Source organism: Haemorhous mexicanus, chromosome 2 (genome assembly GCF_027477595.1).
Source record: "Haemorhous mexicanus isolate bHaeMex1 chromosome 2, bHaeMex1.pri, whole genome shotgun sequence".
Taxonomy (NCBI): Eukaryota; Metazoa; Chordata; class Aves; order Passeriformes; family Fringillidae; genus Haemorhous; species Haemorhous mexicanus.
Window position 1 is genome coordinate 113,642,332 of NC_082342.1, and position 13,518 is coordinate 113,655,849.

At 41.1% G+C, this 13,518-nt stretch overlaps 1 protein-coding gene across 6 annotated transcripts in view; it reads left to right on the forward strand.

Moving 5' to 3' along the window:
- The first annotated feature begins 209 nt into the window (after positions 1-209).
- Positions 210-13,518, forward strand: part of SYTL5 (synaptotagmin like 5) — an 80,177-nt gene continuing 66,868 nt past the window's right edge. For 3 of the 6 annotated variants that reach the window (XM_059839964.1, XM_059839965.1, XM_059839966.1), the window contains exon 1: positions 211-451. The gene's annotated coding sequence lies outside the window, so the exon portion shown is untranslated. Of the gene's footprint in view, positions 452-13,518 lie in introns of all 6 variants that reach the window. The other 3 variants (XM_059839960.1, XM_059839963.1, XM_059839967.1) reach the window with 2 other exon arrangements.

Here is a 13,518-nt window from a genome sequence, read left to right on the forward strand (position 1 = left end):
GCATCCCGGCCCTGCTCCGGCATCCCGGCCCTGCTCCCAGCCGGCGAGAGGCGCTGCGGGAGCGCGGCCGCCGGGCCGGATCGGCAGCGGGAGAGGTGCGGGGGGACGCGGCGGAGGCGGCTCCGCTCCTGGCGGGGACGGCTGGGCTGGAGCCAGTCCCGGAGCCCCGGAGTGCGGGAGGAGCGGTGCCGCGGGCGGGGACGGGTGACAGGTTGGCCGTGGCACGGCTGCACCTGCGGGGTCGCTGTGAGCCTGCCGTGCCCCGCCGGAGTGCGGGGCTGTCCGCGCTCGGTGCGGGCTGTGCGCTCCGTGCCCGAGCCAGGAGCCGAGCCCGCAGGAGAGGGACTTCACCTCCCAGCCCCACCGGGCTGCCGAGTTAGCAGCAGGAGCCCCCGGCGGCGGCAGCGATGGTGCTGCTTGTACCTGATTTTCCTCTCCTGCGAGGTTCCTGGTGAGTCCTTCATTCTTATTAGCAACTGGTTTGAGGGGGGTGTTTTGTTTAGTTCTCTTTTTGTCCATTTTCTTTACTCTGAGAGCAGAACCCGAGGAGGGAGCCTGCGGCACGGTGCCGGTGGGGACCCTCCCGCCTGCGCCCTGCCCGGAGCGGGGGCTGCGCTGGCCCGGTTCCTCCTGCGGAGACCGGGTACTTTGGTGTTAATAACCTGGTAGGGGATGCCTGCATATGTGCTTGGGGTTTTATTTTTGAACAATGCTTTCTGCAATGCGAAAATCCCAGGTGGCGAATCTTGCCCCGTCAGTGATGCCGTCTGGGGTTGTTGTGCCGTGGGAGGGATGATAAAGAACGGGCGTGCAGTTCTCTTCGCCGCTGAGCAGGTGAGAGGCTCTGTGGCGTCCAGGTGAAGATCGGCTCTTGCCTTGTGCTGCCTCTATTTTTCTTTCTTTAAAATGTATAGTTACTTATTCTTAAATACAATAATGTATAACTTCAATTTTATTTTATGGCTATATAAAGAAAAGAATAAATTATGGAGGCTAAGAACCAGTTACACAGTAGTTTTGGATACTTAAGAGCTACTGAATGCAGCACTAATTTCAGTATTCCAAGTGTGGAGTCATAGCAAGGGAACAGTAAGGGATTCTGCACTCCAGAGTTAGTGATTTTTGGAAAGTCTTGGCAGGAAACATTTAATGTGACTGCCAGGGAAGTAGCCCTTTCAATGAATTTGAGGTTATAGAAGAGCAGGTTGGACAATTACTCCTGAAGTGCACAAGTGTTACTGTTTTTCTGTGTGCACTTCAGCTGGGAGATTTGTCCAAGGTGCAGCCCATTGTACCTTTTAAAAACCTCTGCAGCAGAGATGCTTGGAGCATCTGTTGTTTCTGGTGGATCCAAAAGGAAGAAGTGTTTGGATTCTTGCTTAAAAAGGTTGAGGAGAGGAATGGACTCCTTACTGAAGAAAAAAAGGGTTTAAGAACAGCCAGTGCTGGAAATTTGAACATCTTGGGACTGGAGAGGGAAGTTTTAAAAATAAAAACTTTCATAAGACTAATAAGTTCTTAGAGGTTTTCATCACTAAAAAACTAAATCAGGGACGATATTTCTAAAGGCAGGTATATTTCTAGCAAGACTGAGTATGGGGAAATTTTATGGGCTCTATGTAGGGGAAGCCAGAACAAGTGATCATAATGAATCCTTATTGCCTTGATTAGGCACATAATCAGGAAAACTCCATCCTCTCAGAGCACAATCTCCATGCATTCTCTTTCCTTTGCTTCCCAACTTCCTTGATGTAAAAGGGCTCAATAATCCTGACAGCAGCTCTGAGGAGAACTTGAGGGTGTAGGTAGATGAGAAGCTCAGTATGACCTGGCCACTTGCCCTTGCATCCCACAAAGCCCAGCGTGTCCTGGGCTCCATCAGCAGCACCATGGGCAGCAGCTCCAGGGAGGAGATTTTGTGCCTCTGCTCTGGTGAGACCCCACCTGCAGTGCTGCATCCAGCTCTGGGGCTCCCAGCATGGGAACAACGTGGACCTGCTGGAGTTCAGAGGAGACCACAAAGATAGTCAGGGGGCTGGATCACCTCTGATATGAGGGCACGCTGAGAGGGTTGGGGCTGTTCAGCCTGGAGAAGGCTCTGGGGGGACCTTGTAGCCCCTTTCAGTATCTAAAGGGGGCTACAGGAAAGCTGGAGGGGGACTTTTGACAAGGACATATAATGATAGGACAAGGGGTAATGCCTTTAATCTGAAAGAGGGTTGATTTAGATTGAATATTAGGAAGAAATTCTTCTCCATAAGCTTGGTGAGGTACTGGAGCAGATTGCAAGAGAAACTGTGAATGAGCCATTCCTGGAAGTGTTGAAGGCCATGTTGGGTGGGGCTTTGAGTGACCTGATCCAGTGGAAACTGTCTCTGCCCATGGCAGGGGGGATGGAACTGGATGAACTTTCAGGTGCCTTTCAACCCAAGCCATTCTGTGTTTCTGTGTCATCAATGGTTAGACTTTCACTTGTTGTTTTTCTGTGTATCTTTAATATAAAATATTCCCCAAGTGCAATTACATCCAGGGGTCTCCTTGTTTCTGTTTTCCACCTAAGCAATTATGGAAGACAAGGGTTGCTATTCATAGATCTGAGTAAGCTTTGAGGCATGTGGTTTGTAAGGCTCAGGTGTGGGTCCAATTCCCAGACACTATCAAAGTGTATAAACATTGGAAGTTATTTAACATGTTAACATTTCTGAGCAGCCTTTAGCACTATGATTACCCTTTAGAAATACTTAGTAGCATGTTTGACTGTTTTAGATTTTATGGTAAGTGAAATCTTAAGTTCTTTAAGGATAAAGAAATGCTTATTTAACCAAAATTCTATGTAAATTTTGGGTTGAAGCTGTATTTTTTTTACAATGGAAAGACAGTAGGCATGAAGGATCCTACTAAACAATTTTCAGTGTGATGGTGTAGTCACCCAGTCGTTTGCCAGTCTGCAGAACATGTTTGTATTGCATAATGCTCCAAGTCTCCTTATCAAGAGAGATAAATTTCATATCTGGTGTTTAACTACCATCTCTTAGTGAGACATTTGGTCTTGTGGGGTAGAGGGAGGAAGGGAATCTGTTTGCTAGAATGATGGCTGAAGACATCTGCAGTGCAGGACTGTGCTGTGACTGAGCACTGCTTCCCAGTGTTTTATTGCCCTTTGCCTTGCCTACATTTACTCTGCCTCCTAATCAAACTTTGTTCATAGCAGGGATGAGCACACTCGTGGGGCTCTTCACCCAGAGCCTGGAAACATAGGAAAGCAGAACAGGCAAGCACAGTGGGAAGAACAAACCTTGAAGACCAGCATGGATTTGGTTCTAAGGGTGGTAGGTAGAGGGTAATTTTTGATAGGCACAGGAAGCTCTTCTGTGTGTATTTCTTTGAATTTCACAGAAACTTTTCTCAACCCTTTGAAGGAATGCATAAGCATTCCTTCAAATATACACTGTATATACACTATATAACAATGAAGCTTTCTGCATTCTTTCTATTCCAAACACCCCGGGTCTTCTGTTAAAAAAAACCCAAAAAACTCTCTTTTAAACTCATATCTTAGTCTGTCCTAGGTGTGACTGAGTGACCCTGTTTTGTGGGGCTTTGCATATGCTGGAGCACAGCTTCAGGACAGAATCAGTTGCTTGAGAACTAAATTTGTCCGGCTTTTTTTTTTCTTTTTTTTTTTTTTAATCTTTCTCTGCCTGCACTGAAATTTCTGTATTCAATTACTCTAATCTGGACCTTTTTATTTGCTTTTTAACTTTTCCCTGGGTATGCTTTTTGCATTGCTTAGAAACAGAAATGGAATCAGAAATGAAACAAAATTCCACTGTGGTTTGAACTATATTCCACAAATGAGCATTAACAGGAAGCTCCCTAAATAAGCATTTTATTTATTTTGAAGGGAGTTGCTCTGCACCTTCACTTAACTGTGCCTCTGGAATACTTAAATTACCTGGGGCATCCCTCATTGTTGATATATAACTTTTTTTTTGGGTTGTGAGAGATTATCTTTCACCACAGCCTGTGCTTTTTAGGAGTGGTTGCATTCTGTGTGGGGCTGACTTGTGATCTGCATGCAGCTGGACATAATCCTGTCTCTGACCTGGGGCTCCAGTGATTTTTGGATCACTCTGCCACCTTTCACCTGCCACCTTTCACCTGCACAAGCTGTGTCTGGCAAGCTCTGTGAGTAGCAGGGCATCCACAGGTGGGAGACAAACACTTCACAGGATGAGGGTCTCCAAGGTTTTATATAATTTATAAAATATGTACTGAGGTGGAGACAGTGTAGGAATTGTGTACAGCACCAATGTATCCAGAGCTTGAACAGGAGTGGAGCTTGGAGGAGATGTTTGGGTTTGGAGTTTTTTTATGTGTATGATAAAAAAATTGCAAGTGTTACCTGAATAATGTGGAAGCAAATGTCCATGACCAGAGGAACATTGTTTCCAATGGTTCTGCTATTGAATATCTGTGAAAAACTGGTGTTTGAAAGCAAACCATTTGTCACTCAGAGATGATATTTTTCATTGGCAGTTACTGCATGACACAGCTGATGGCTTTTTGAGCAGTTTTATGTGCTTTGAATCTGAACTTGCCTCCCTAATTCTGTAGCCATTGCAGAGCTCGAGAGAAGCTCAGTCTCAGGAAGTGTTTGACTTATTATTGGTTCTAAAACCTCATTGATTTTCCTGAATCTTTGCACAAAATCCCTGGTGAGTCAGAGAAGAGAAAAATGGAGGAAATAAGGATCCAAATTCCCATTCTCAAAATATTAAGAAAATAAGTAGGCTAATAATGCCAAGATTAACAGGTGTTTATACACACACAAAATTTTGGAAGGCCTCAGTTAAATAAATATTCAATTAAATAAAGATATGGTCTAGGAATTAGCATCCATTTGCTGTAGGCATTAGTGCAGCAATGGCAGAACTGCATCCTGGAGTGTGTTAACATCAACAGCCAAGAACATGAGATTTGTGTGGGGAATGGAGAGTCTTAATCCTGTCTAAAGTCATCCAGAAGACTGAAATATGAGGAAAGTGAGTGTTCTTGAAGCCTGTAAGTTTGAAACATATTTGAGTTTTGCACTGAAGATTAATAGTAAAAAAAAGAAAAAAGGAACACAGCTGTCTGCATGGAAATGTTCCATTGCAAAGCCACTTTTCCTAACAGTGTTTTCTAAACTAGCTGTTTTTTCTGTAATGTTTTTCACAGTTGCCAACTCTAAAACAGCTTCCTTGACTCTAATCATCCTCTGGAGTATAAGTGCAAGTATATTTGTCTCTCAAGGAGCATTTCTATTCTTTTTTTCTACAGATGCATTTTAAACCTCTTAAATATTTTAAAATTCAGATGCTAGAGTAGTGGAAAATGTCTATTAACTGTTGGCATCTTTATGCAGGTTAGAGCTCTCTTTATTGTTGCTACCAGTGTAAAGTTTTAGAGGGAAAAAATGAGTTTTTAATGGGAATGTAGTTCTCAACTCTGTCTAGCTTTGAAACCCCCACTGTCAGAACAACATGGATGAGTAGGAAGCAGTTAGGAGGAGAACAGTGATTAATGCACTGAAGAATAATGATTTATTAGGTAAGACTGAAAATGAATAAGGGAGAAGGTTGTACCTCCTTGGTATTTGTCTCTGCTGGGGAACTATGACAGCAAAGAAAGGTGGAGAAGTTTGAGAAACCTGTTCAAACACAAGTGGCACCTGGCTGCTGAGGGGTAAGTGAGGAGTGCCCTGGAAGAGGGGTGGGAATTGTGTGTTTGTAAACCCTGTGCTGCCTTTAGGGAGTGCTTGTTTGGCTTTGGCTTTCCTAGATGAAGATGCAGAGCCTGAATGGAGCTTATTCTTTTGAACATGCATTGTCCCCTTATCTGGGCTGTCAGCATTGGGCACTAGAAATAATTTTCCTTTGGATTTCTCCTTTTTCCTGAATGTATTTCAGCAGGGGTTTGTTTTGGTTAAGATTGTGAGAACCTATAATGGAATTATTTAAATGGTATCATCCATGATAAAGTACAATTCCCTCTTGATCAAGTGTTTTTCTTACAAACCTTTTTTCTTACAATCTCCAACTTTGCAGGAATTTGCTGTTTGCCATGAAATCAGCATGAAACCATGCTTTAAAGCATGACCTTGCCAGTGACATTTCACTTTTATTGTGGAAGAGAGCAACAGCACATCAACATGATTTGTGGTAGGCTAGTTTTGAAAGTGCACATTCTCAATTAAGTGCCTAAATAATTAATGTTAGAGTCCTTGTATTTGAATTGAAAATATGAACTCACTTCTGATTAATTTTGTGAAAATATTTTCATATTAGTTTGCCACAACATGTTTCCAAATATGAAAAGACTGTATTTGGGAGTAAAAGCAGTTGAGAATTCAGTGTCAGGCTTGGTGAAGACTTGGACCATTGACCTGTAAAAGTCTTTGAACAATGCAGTCTGTCCTCTGTCCCATTCCTGTGGCTGCTGAGATCATGAAGGTTCTGGATTTTAGTCATTGAGCCTCTGCACTCCTTCACATCTTGTTTTCTGATGGGATTGATCTGCGCCAGTTCTGTTACTAAAGAAAATAATTTCATGAAAATAATTTTAGACATACTGTAGATTGATTCAGAGGCTCACTATGTCTGTAGTGGGCCACCGTAAAATGCATAGCAACATCACAAATAATGCTTTTTTTCTTCTGACCTTTCTCCATTTAATTGAAAAAGTAATGTTTAAACAACAATAACTGCTTCTGAACTTTAAATCTGTGCAATATCATATTTGGTTTGATAGCAAAAGCAGCCATCAGACAATATGTCATGGATGATTGCAGGTTTGTTCAGGGTGTGTCAGTGTGTATCACTGGCACACAAACAGCTGATCTCAGCTATGAAAACCCCGTGAGTTCAGCAAAAATGAAGGCACTTTAATTGCACAAGGGGGTTATGGTGGAATAGTTTATTGTACATGCTGTGTGTAGCACATGTGGTTTTGATTGCCCAAAAATCTAAAATACTCCAAGTCTTTTTTGACACCCTTGCCTTCTGATTTGATACAATTCTGCTGATTCTCCTTGGCAGCAGACCACACCTCATGTATAAACTTGCACTTTTTTCAAACTGAGTTTAGTTTTAGCATTCTCAAAAAAGCCCCTTTTGAAATTCTGGCTTTTATTACTGGGGAGGGAATGAGAACAGGTTGAAGGTTTTCACCATGACATTCAAGGAACAGAGGAAGGGCAGGAGGGACAGAATAATGTATCATCATGTGGCAGCCTCACACAGCCAGGAATGCAAGTTTTTGTTTCAGATTGTTTTGTTGTTGTTGTTATTTAATCAGTAATTCTAATTAAAAAATATCCAGTAACAAGAATAAGCAGGAGGCCAGTGACAATTAACAACCTGTGTTTGTGGTTTGGGAAGAGTGTCTTTGCTCCCAGTGGGTTTCTGTTGAGTTTTGAAGGACCTTGTATAACTGATCAGTTTGTGGTTCATTTGAAAAGCACAGACAGAAACTTGCTCTTTTGAAAGAGTACCTAAAAATAGGAGTGGAAAATACCTCTAATATTGAAATGTATTCCCTGTGGTTTGATGCATTTTGTTTACCAGTGCCTATGGATAGTGCAAAGAGAAAATAGGCCAACTGCACAGCAATCTAAAAATGAGATTCTTTCACTTGGTCAGCCACAAGTCAAGCAAATGTTTTTGGATTAGCCAAATGCAATTACTTTTTGTACTATATAATTTCTACATCCTTAACTTAAGAGACTGTTACCATATTATTTGACTATTAATGCATTACCACTTTTCTGTTATTTAAGGGATCCCATTGCATTGACCCACCCAGCTTATCACTTCTGCATCTCCAGCTAATACCTGATGGAATCTGAGGATGTTGATTTGATAAATACACAGTATGGTACAGCACAATTTTGGCTTTCCAGCTGTGGGTTTTGTGCACTGTATATAATCCTCAGCAGCAAAGGTTGACTTCTCCCATTGTGTTTTGGAGCCCTGGCATAAAATGAAGTGTAAATAGAAGGTCAGCATGGTCATGATGTCATATTGAAATGGTGTGTGGTACTTAAGACGTTTTGGATTATTTAGAAATAAATATAAATTCTACAAATTGTGCTTTTTGGATGAAAATGCGCCCAGTGGTCCTGCCAGAGGAAGAGTATGCCTTAATGTGCTCAGGGGCTGTGCTGTTTCTGCTGCAGTGCCCTGGCTACCTGAGACCTTTTGGTTTTTCTCCAACAGCTGTAACACAACATTGCATTAAAAGTGTTGGGTTTGAGGGAAACTAAAAATGGAGATGAAGCCAACTGAACAACATAATGACAGTTCAATGTCTTCAGCAGAGCTGTGTCAGTTTATATTACAGGTTGGATTCTGTATTTAAAGCAGTTCAAACTGGGCTCTTCGTTCTCATGGACAATTCTGGCACAATGGATGGGGAGAGTCCTTTTAGTGCCCTTCCAGGCATGAATTTCAATGGTTCATTCCCTCACACATGGACACTCAGTTATATGTGGGAACCCCTGCAGATCTGTAAATCTGCTGGAGGCTGGAAGCAGAACTGGAGGCTGGTAGTCCTCAATCTTTAATGAAAACCCAAAACTGAGTTGTTCATGGGGACAAATTTTAATGTCAATCTTGACAATAAAATTAGGATTTCCAAAGTTTGTGGCAGTTCTGCATTGGAAAAACATCTAAACTGGACTGGCTTGAGTAGGTTTTAGTCTAGAGTGAGTGTGAACAGAATGATTGTTGCAGTCATAATGGCTGAAACACAATGGAAATAATAGCTTTGATCTCTAGCAAAACCAGATAATTTTTCACTGGTCTAATTATTTCACCCTCAGAGTCCCTTTTCCAACCCCTGGTATAATTCTCTTCAATCTTTTATTCCTGTGGAGCACTAAAGACAGGATGACTACTTTGCCAAAATACTGCTACACCTTCCCCACATTAAATAACTTTAATCATTTATGTGCCTAGAGACCTCAAGTAGGGTGAGGGTGAGAGAAGCTGTAACAAAATGGAGAGAAAAAAAAAAAAAAGGAGAGAAGTTATCAAGTGGAAAACAGCAAAATAGTGTTTTAGGCTCACAACCGTTAACTGTGATGCATTTCAGTGACGTTTCATGACCTGTGCTAGTGCAGTTTTTCTTGCTCTCTGAGACCAAAACATAAGAGCATTTACATTATACCAGAAAGTACAAAAGGAATGGAGCAAATACCAAGAAATACTTTATTTTTCCTTCCCACAGTTGTCCAAAAATCAAAACTTAAATGAAACCGGTGCCCCTGTGCTTCCTTAGTTAAATTTGTGTCTGGACTGTTGCAATTAATGGACCTGATAGTCCAAAAATCAAAGCCAGTTTCTAAATTCTGTGAAACCTCCCAAACTGAGTTGTTTCTATTCTGATACCCCAGAGTATTAGTCTTAGCTTTCAGAGCCTTGTTCTCTCAATCTACAATTTAATTTACTTTTGCACCATTTCTAGTATTGGTTTACATGAGAAAGTCATCAAAGGAAGTTTTTTGGTGTGTAGCGTTCCTTCTTCTAACTAAGCAAGTAGTCTCAGCTGTCCCAGAAGTTTGAATTTCTTTGTTTAAGGGATGACAAAGATGGTTATAGAAATCTTGAATTAACCTCCCTTCTGTAAAGAGTGAAAACAGATGGAATTGACTCTTTTGGATGCACTGTAAGTGGCATAATCAGCAATTCTTATAGATCAGGTTGCCCAATGCCTCTTGCACATAGTATATTTTTTGTTTTGTATTTATTTTATTTTGTGCTTGTGGTTGGGTTTTATTTATTTTTTGGGTATTTTTGCTTCACATTCTTCCAAAATTTCCTGAATTTGACCATAGGGAAGTTTGTCTTCGTGTACTTGGTAGCTCTTGCAAGACTTACTGAACTTGTATGAGCTATGCCTTCCTCCACAAGCTTAAAATATGGTTTTAACCAGACAAATTTTAACAGCATCTACAAAAAAATTGTTCCCTGACAGAAAATGTTTCCTATCCTTTTAAGTCTGAAGTCCCTGTCCTAAGACTTGGGTATGAATTTGTGAAAATGGAAAAGGTGTACACCTATGACAAAGTAAAGCAATTAATTTATTAATTCATTCAACCCCTGTTTTTCCTTGGCACAACCTCTTGGACCAGGAGATGGAGTTCTCCCTGTGCTGGCTGCAAACAGAAGCAGAGAGAAGCTGAGAGATTTGCTGGGGTGTACATGTATTTCACCTTCGTACCAGCCTGCTGCTCCTCTTGGAGGATCATCCCTTTCCATATTTTTGCATGGGTTTAAGAGTTCTCATGAGCAGAGGTGAACTGATGATTTGCATGACAAAGAATCACAGAACAAAAGTGTTCAAGAAACTTCCCAAGAATTTGGAGGTTTTATAATAACATACATGAAAATTACTTGTATAGATGGAACTTTTATTTTAGAAATCTCTGTAATACATTACTGAGGAGGCACAATCCAACTGAAGAATTGGAGAGAGCCAAGTAATACTAAATTTGCCTTTAAATGCCTTTAAATGAATTGTAGTGAGCTTTTCCTGCTACTACAGCAGAAGTGAATACATAAAAAAGCCGATGAAAATTTCAGAGAAAGATGTCAGAGCAGGTAAATTGGTGCATGGATTTTGAGACTAGTGTCATGAGATATTATATATATGAGCACATATAAAATGATATATCATGTATTCCCCAGAATTTTGCTGAATCTGACAGCCTAAATCCTTCTTACCCAATTCTGTGGCAGCAGGAAAATGAGAAGTCTGAGTAATTTGTGTCAAAGTGGTCAGCTAATCTTCCTTCTGCAGGCTGGAGGGAAAAGCCAGTATCTAAAAGCATTCATACACTTCATATTCAATCCTATCTTCCCTTTGTCTCCTCAGCAGGTCATGAGTAATCTTCAGTTTGTAACAGCAATAAGACCTGCACTTAGTACATCTAGGGGCAATGAATTAATTTATTAAACCAATTTTAGTCCACACCTAGAGACCTGGAAATCTAATTGTGCCTCTCCTTTTGCTTCCTGGGTAGGACATCCCTGTTCCCAAACATTTGGACTGTGTATAAATAATTGGGCTTTTTATTTATTTTTTTTTTATTTAAACAGAATATTTTTTATTATCCTGTCTTATTCACTTTACAAACAATTGAGAACATCCCACATGTGACATCATCTCAGTGATTACACAGAGACAACCTCTCCTTTATCTGCCAAGAATCCCAGGGAGATTCTAGTCTGAAAAAATCAGATTTTGTTCACACGTGGGCAAGGTATCCTTGGCCCACACCATCTCCAAACCTCTTGTTTCTCTTCCTCTGATGTGCAGACTTGTATCCCTTGCTGTGTCATGGCAACACCTCTGCCCTGAGCTGTGGGATGGCTGTGGGATGGGTGTTTCCCATGTACTTTGGGTTATTTGGAAGGGTTGGAGCTGCACAGGGAAACTGAACTGGGCTCCCTGGTGGGCCACAGACCAGGAGAGATGTTCAGGTGTGGTGCTGCAAAGCAAATTTTATCCTCCTCTTATCTCATCTGACAGATGTGTGGTGAGCTGACCAGATGTGTTTGTTCCCAACAGGGGAAAAGCACTTGGGTTGCTGTGAGGGAAACTGAACAATGAAGGAGCTTCAGGTGGGGTGAATCTGATAGATGACATTTGGCAGCTCTGCATCTCTGATGGTAAAATTCCTCTTGAGAAAGGAAGAATGGAATGCTGAGAAATGAAGTCATTTCTATAGTGTGTCTGTTTATTAGTTTGCCAAATCTATTGAGTAACATTACCAGAACCTATCAAAGTTGATAATGTCATGGTTGGAAAATCCAATGATCTAAAGGTTGATCCTTTCTGTAGAAAAGCACAGCTCAACCTACAACCCCTTTCCCTCACTATGCACCAAAACAAAGTGCTCCAGCTGTAGTTTAATTCAAGGAAAGCTTAAAATTCTGTTGTTGTTAATGGAGTGGTGCTCCCTGCCTGAGCACCACATGTTTCCTTGTGGCAGGAGACCTTCCTGAGGATGTTGTGTGCAAACAGCTCAGCATCCTGTGGTCTCTCTGTGAGTGCTGCAGTTCGTGCTGGGTTTGACCTATGGGCTGGCACAGCTTCACTGCAGAGTTGTGCCATCAAACAGGCAGCTAAACAATGCTGAGTTCAACCAGAAAGTTCTTCCATCTGCCATCCTGAATTGTTTCATCATGTACAGTGCTTCTCCTTTTAAGAGGCTGTGCAGTAATGCTGCAGGTAGTTTATTTATGAATATAAGAGATGACGGAGTGGAGGGAGAGGCTGAGAACCTGAATATGTTTGTTGAAACATGGCTTGGAGTTTCTAGGACTCATTATTTAAGAGAAGTAACTGCCATTTCTAAGGGTGATCCATTATTTCAGAAATGCCTTGCAGTTTTCTCAGTAACAGATTAAATATTACAGATTAATCTTGTCTTCAGATATTATTTTAAACAAGTATTTCACACTGAATTACCCCTACAGAGAGATTATAGGTTGATAAAGGGATCAGGTTGGCCTCTCTTGTTTTGGGTTTGGTCTGTAGGTTTTTGGGGTAAATTTGAAGCAGTTGAGAAACTTCAATGATCTCTTTCCAAGTACCATCCCCTCACACTGGAGGAGGATATTTTATTCTTTCAACATGCTTTTAATAGCCTGAGGTGTGTTCTTTACAAGGCTGTGCTTCTCATTCAGTAAATAAGGTGAGGAAAAGACAAAGCTACATTAGTTATGTTTAGCTTATTGTATTTTCAGTTTGTAATGTAGGCTTTTCTTGGATTTTACTGCTTCTCCTGGTACATTATACAGCCCTAATACCATTCTCTCTGACTTCAACATTTTTGTTTCATTTTTGTATCTTTTTAAAATCTTACATGAGAAAAAGCTTACAGAAATATATATCCTGTAGTGTCTTCTAAGAAGATGCTGTCTCACAGCTGGAAAGGACATTCAGCCTCCATGACAGACTTTCGCTGTGTCTATTACTAATCCTCTGTGGGGGAATTATTATGTTTAGAATAGTGATGATGCTTGTAAATGAATGTTGTAGAGAAGAGTTTCAGATTTCCAGTTGATTTTAGATGCTCTGATGAATAGGGACATGGAAATATAATCTCATTACTTGTAACTGGTTTTCCAGTTTATCAGTTTTCCTGTTCACATTCACTTTTTCTTAAGCACAGTCATTGCTCTACAGTTCTGCACTGGTGTACAAATATTAAAAAATACCTAAAAGATAAATATGGGGGGTTACCCCTTAAAACAAAAAGTTTTGTGGCTTTTTGGAGGGGGAAGTAGTTGAAAGGGGGGAAGAGGATGAGTGAAGGATCTCTGCTCCCTATGTGAAGAATTTTGTACTTCAGGACACAACACTCAAACTGATGTGTATCCATGAGTTTCTTGAAAAAATGTAGGATTATGGATATACTGTACACTTGAAAAGTCAGGCTGTCTGTAACTGGAATGTCCAGACATCAAG